At 41.0% G+C, this 6000-nt stretch overlaps 1 protein-coding gene across 1 annotated transcript in view; it reads left to right on the top strand.

Annotated features, from left to right (window-relative positions):
- Positions 1-282: 282 nt before the first annotated feature.
- LOC103475860 (vasorin-like) overlaps positions 283-6000 on the top strand; it is a 28348-nt gene continuing 22630 nt past the window's right edge. Inside the window, exon 1 of the mRNA XM_008427825.3 lies at positions 283-662. The gene's annotated coding sequence lies outside the window, so the exon portion shown is untranslated. The remainder of the gene's footprint in view (positions 663-6000) is intronic.

Raw genomic sequence — 6000 nt, 5'->3', positions numbered from 1 at the left:
GCTACTTTATATCAAATATAGTAAAATATATAGTAATTAATTCGTAAATGTATTTATTTAGTTCATTTTTTAAACAGGAAAAGATTAAAAGATTCCGGCCTGGCTCAGAATAATTGCTGTTTTATAGCAAAATGCTGTTCTGCAGAATATATATAAAAAACACACAGATACCCAACATCACATGTAAATAACAAAACTACATTTAAAAGAAAATAAAAAATTTGACATGAGTTGTAAACTGATGTTCTACGTGTTTTAATGATTACTTACGTAAGTAATGAATGAGAAGATAAAACATGGAGGAAAAGCCTCGCGCAGGTGCAGCGTGATACGGGGACGCGCACGGACGCGCGCGCCCTGCCTGCCGTACCTCCCACTTCCCCGCAGCTTGTTTAACTTCTTGCCTCCTTCACTCCACTGAGCGCTTTTGTTGAAGTCCGGCGGAGCTGATGAGAGTCTTCAGAGCGCTGCAGTGATTCTCGGCTCACTTTAAGCGATGTGTAGGAGCTAACTGCGCTGTGCTGCGAGAAAAAGAAAAAGCTTTTCCCTTCAGTTTTTGTTTTTTCGTTTTTCTTACTGATAAACCCCCCCCCTCTTACTGTGGATAAGGAATTGGAAGTGAAGCTGCATTCCAGCGGGGCTCTGGATTATACTTTCCCAAGGTAAGCTTCTTCTAAACCTCCGCTTGATTGGAAAACTGTGAGCGCACACTGAGTCTAATAACGACCTATTCTTGTTTATCGGTAGAAATATTGCACTTTTAAGAACGCTTAACGCCTAATAATAAACACATCAAACGAACAATGATGTTGTGATATCGATTATACTTATAGTTACTCAACAACTGGGTGAACCTTAAAGCCAAGAGGGTGTGAAAACGGAGCTCTGTTCGGCTTACATGTCAAAAACCGACTTCCAGGCTGGGGGGCTCCAGCAGCGGCGCCTCACATTCCTCCGCACCCGGTGCATGGGTCTGTATCTCGGGTCAAGCGGGCGCTCTTGGTGAGAGTCCGGGAGGGAGGAGGAGGGCTCCCCGCGGAGAAATGAGGAAACACGATTAGTTCTTATCTCTATCGCTTCTTCAGACCGTGGCGGTGTTGAATTTTTCGGATTAGAGGCTGTTATCTGCCTCCTTCTCCGCGGCTCCTGCCTGACCTCTGGTTCTCTTATCACCTCGTGCGGGAAACCTTTATTCGTGATGCCCGCGAGGCAGCAGAGGCAGCCTGTCTGCCAGGTCAGACGCTCGCGCTGGGTCTGATCTTTCTGTCATGTATTGTGTGTAAATGTGTTGTTCATAGCAGGCGCCGGCTAATGTTTGGTCGTACATTTGATGCATAAAAAAAATGAAATCGAAAAAAAGTTGTTGGTTTCTTCTAGAGCTATCTATGGTTTTCTCTGAATATTGTTATCTTAAGGCTTCAACTAAAAATTAAAGTGAATCCTAATGAATTTAGAATATTATCAAGAGCTGATTTATTTCACTTATTCGGTTTTAAAAGTAAAACATGTACAGATTTCACAGCTGAAGGACAATATCCATAATGGAAAGTTTTACGGAAGGAAAAAGGTTTGCAAGCAACAGGTGTCATCATCTTCCGAAAAGTTTTTGTTTTTTTTTTTTGTCAGTGGCTCAATTACATCTTAGTGTCACAAAAGTTTCAACATAATTTTTTTTTTATCGCCGTTGTGATGAGACTGCTTGCAAGCAATAGGATGCGTTATCTTCAGTGTTATGTAGTTCTTGCTTACCGTATTACCCGCATCTGGCGGGTAATATCAAAGATATGTCATCATCAATATCTTTGATGTAGGCTGCAGCTAACGATTATTTCAGTAATTGAAATGATTATTCTATCTATTATTCTGACGATTAATCGATTAATCAGATTTTAAAATTGGCACATTCTGCAGATTTTTCTTTTCATACTTGATAGGATTAATCCAATCAATCGAAATTAATCTGATTAATCACGATTAATCTGACTAATCACCATTAATTTGATTAATCGTGATTAATTGTGGTTAATACGGATTAAAATATTATATTTATGCAGTCATTTGCAATTGAATTATTGAACACACAATAAAATGAGTGTTGATGGCTGTAATCTGAGATATTGTGCAGCTCTGGTTTAAGCAGCTCATCATGAAGAAGTTTAAACACATCAGTTTGGTGAATTTGAACGTTGATTGATATAATTTACAGTTTCCGTTCTTTCAACAACAAACAAGCAAATCAGCATTGAAATAATCATAAATTATGATACATACTTACTTTTTTTTATTTTTCGGTAATATGTTATTACTTCATAATAAGTGAACCATGTGTCATTTTCATAGTTTGTATAGTAAAATACATTTTTTACCTTTGTTTATAGGCTTGTAGATCTACACTTCATTATGATGTATAGGGTGTATGGTTGAATTGTGCGTTTAATCAGACTCCACAGCCTTATTTTCATCTCAGGCTGCAGCTTTTACGCTAAATCACCACTTGTCGCCCTCATTCTCTGAGGTGTGAGGAGTCCGAGGCCCTGAAAGAAGGCCTAAAGTGGAGCACAAGGATGGGAAAAGCAAAGAAAGGTGGAGACAAAGGTAGAGGCAGAGAGCAGAGCAAACATTCCTGCCTTGGTGTCTCAGCAATTTAATTAATGTTTTTGTGAGATGCGGTGGCGAGCAGCTCGAGGTGAAGGCTTAACCCACCCTCCCAGCCCTCAACCTCCAGGTTTTCAAAGTTGGGCTAATCCCACGGGGTCAGCTAATAAGTGTTCTGGTCATGCTGCCATGACGACTAAACAGGACGGAACCGAAAGGGAAGCTCGCCAATCAGGGAGTTAATAACCCCACGAGGGAAGTTAAAGAGGTACAAGGTGAAGAAGATGGGGCTCTGCGCTGAATTGTGTATGCGTGTGTAGGTGTGCGTGTATTTGTGTGTGTGTGTGTAAGATTTTATTTGCTATCAGTCACATTAACAAAAGAAAAATCCCTTCTCTTTGTAAGCTTAAGTGTGCCCTGTGGTGCTCAACACACACTGATACACACAAGCTGGCTCCTCGGTTCAGGTCAGGTTTCGGTCACTGTACCATTTTTTTCTCAGTAGGAAATAACATCAGTGACTAATGCGGGTGATGTTGTTTTTCTGATGCCTGTAACTCAAATTTGGCCTCCGTTTACATGTTGTAATTTATGTTTCCATTACATCTTTTGTGTAAAGTGTTTTTTGGCTTTCAGGTTTTATTAAAATTTTCCCTAAACTTTGATTAGGAAAATGTAATTCAACTCATCGCTCTCATGTCCTGGTTAAGTTTCTTACCCCTATTTATTCTTTAAAAGGGCAGCATTATACAAAATCAACTTTTTTGAGCTGCAGTTTACAAGTTTCCGAGCTTCAGCCTCACAGAGCAGCTCTTCCCTAAACTCATCCACTCAACTCCTTCAGACTAGCCAGCAGCAATTAGCAAATGCCTGGTGGAACTGAACACCAGCTGGGGTCATTATAGGAGCTGCTTCTCAGTTCAACTCTGCTAAGAATAAAATTAAAGGGTTAACAGAGGAGCCACCTTGTTCCTGAAGGTGAAGTTTCAGAAAGTACAGGCGTTTCTTAAAGAAACAGAGGGATAATTTCAAGGCATTAAATTACAATGTTTCAAATTTCTTTTCAGTTGTGTTTTATATATACAGCATTTTTATAACTGAAGGAACACTATAAAATGGCACTATATGCCTGGAAAATACACAATTATGTCCCTTTAAGTGGAGCAGAATGAATCAAAGATCTGGTTACAATGAAATGTGTTACACATTTTGTGTTTTATCCCAGTTCCTGGAGTAATCCGCCCCACCTTGATCAGCCAGATTGAGCGGACCTGCAGCAATTATGTAACCCTCTGTACTCACTCAAGATCTAGTTCTAATTTGCCCTTCATGCAGGGCTGCTTAACCTAAAGATTGACTAGTATCTCCAGCTTTACAATTTATAATTTTCAAGGATTGAAAAGAACATTTGAGTTGTTTTTTTTTTACCCATGTGCCTTAGTGGACAGCAGCAGTGCTGATGCTGCCCAGTGTCCTCAGCTGACTGTTGTTTCAACTAAATCCTATTCTAACATCAGTTTTCTCTAGTAGAGCGTGTCTTAAATGATCAAGGATGTAAGCCAGTTTTGTGTCCATTTTCAGCATCCTGAAATGTCTCACATTACATCTTTGCAAGCTTCTCTGACACCAAAGGCATTTCAGACTTCCAATTTTTGAGGCTTTACATGCTCACTGGGTTGGAACCTCTGCCATGTCTGAACACACGCCCTGCCTCCTTGCCGCTGCAGACACGGTTTAGGTGGTTGTTACTCCTTTACTAACCCACGAAGAGTGTCCTTACGTACCTTCCTCCAAGTTATCCTCCTGGCATCTTATGTAAACATGGAGGACCAGGAGCGTGAGTCAGAAACACCTCGTAACATTTGGACCAGGCGGGAAGATGCTTCCAATCTGTGGTGAGATTACCTTGGCGTCTTTTCTAGACAATGCCATTTAATGAATCATAGGGATGAAAATATCCAACATAAATTGTTTTTTAACTTTGTTTGAAGTTTATAGCAAGGTGTTTTATTTAGGCTTGTTATAATGTTATTCGCTCATCAAAGCATACCTGGAGTGTTGAGTTGATTCATTCATGCATGTCTTAGGAATCCTTCAATCTCCAATGGCAGCCATTTTGAGAGTACGTAAATGGCGTTTCACCGCTCAACTCCTCAGACTAGTGGCAGCAGCAATGAACTAGTGCTACTAAGAATGGTTACTAATCTTTTAGCATTGAGAGCATTGTTGAAGGAGCTTCTTAAAGAGACAGAGGTCAGTTTCAAGGCATGAAAAAGTCACATTTATTTTAAGTTACATTTGATTTATACAGCTTTTTTACAGCAACTTAAGGTAACATAATAAGTTGATTGTGAGTGGCAAATGTGATGGTCAGAAAGCAGGGGTGTTGTCCCGTCAGAAGGTCAGTTTCCGAAACCACACACACACAGAAATACTTGTAAAAGTGCATGCAGGGTCAGTGAGACCCCGCCGCACAAATGAAAAAACCTGTGGGGTCTAAATGACCCCGTCTCTTAAGACCGCGGGAGGGTTAGGAGAAGAAGTTGTTCATTCAGCATTAATCGGAGCTGGCCATTTATCCTTCTATGTGCTAAAGAAAACACAGCACCCTCAAGTCTGTAAAGAGGAGCAACACTTCTTGAGGGCGTATGGTTCTGGGACGGTGGAGGTGTGACAGATTACAGGAAGAATCCCCCTGCCCCACCTCTCCTTAGCCCTATGCTTTTGTCCTGGAGGCAGATAGTTTGGTGGTATGCACATGCACCCTTTCATCCTGATTCAATAGGCTGGGTCCTTCGAAGCACCCTTTAGCGCATAATCACACACACACATGCACACACTCCCATTCAGTTTGTAAATAGACAGCTCCCTTGGGGCTGCCGGGCCTTGACAAAGCACTTTGGAAGGCAGAGGTCTGAACCTGTGACATTCTTACAAACCCCAAAAGACCCGACGGGTAAGGTGAGATGCAGTGTGACAAAAGATAACCTGCATTGCTGGAAACGTCTGACAGGCACACTGAGACAGATGTGGATCTTTTGGACTTTCTTGTTGTCAGGAAGTGTTATATGTTAATGAGACACAGAGGCCTCAGGTATGAAAACGATTTTACAAGGACCCTGTTATATGGCAGAATCCAGTGCATTGCAAAACTATTCACATAATCACAGCCTGGAAACAACAGGAGACATGGTTTCAAATATTCAGGCCACCTGTTGCTCTAGTGGCATTCCATGTCTTTTGAGGTGTGTCTCAAGCAGTAATTTACACCTAGACATTGACGTTTTTGCTCATTCTTCTTTAGAACATCACCCAAGCACTGTCAGATTGGATCCAGAGTGTCTGTGAACATGAATTTTCAAGTCTTGCTACAAATTCTCAAATGGATTTAGACCTGGACTTTGG

The sequence above is a fragment of the Poecilia reticulata genome, chromosome 1 (assembly GCF_904066995.2).
Source record: "Poecilia reticulata chromosome 1, P_reticulata-male-v2, whole genome shotgun sequence".
Lineage (NCBI taxonomy): Eukaryota > Metazoa > Chordata > Actinopteri > Cyprinodontiformes > Poeciliidae > Poecilia > Poecilia reticulata.
This window is presented reverse-complemented; position numbering and strand designations above follow the sequence as displayed.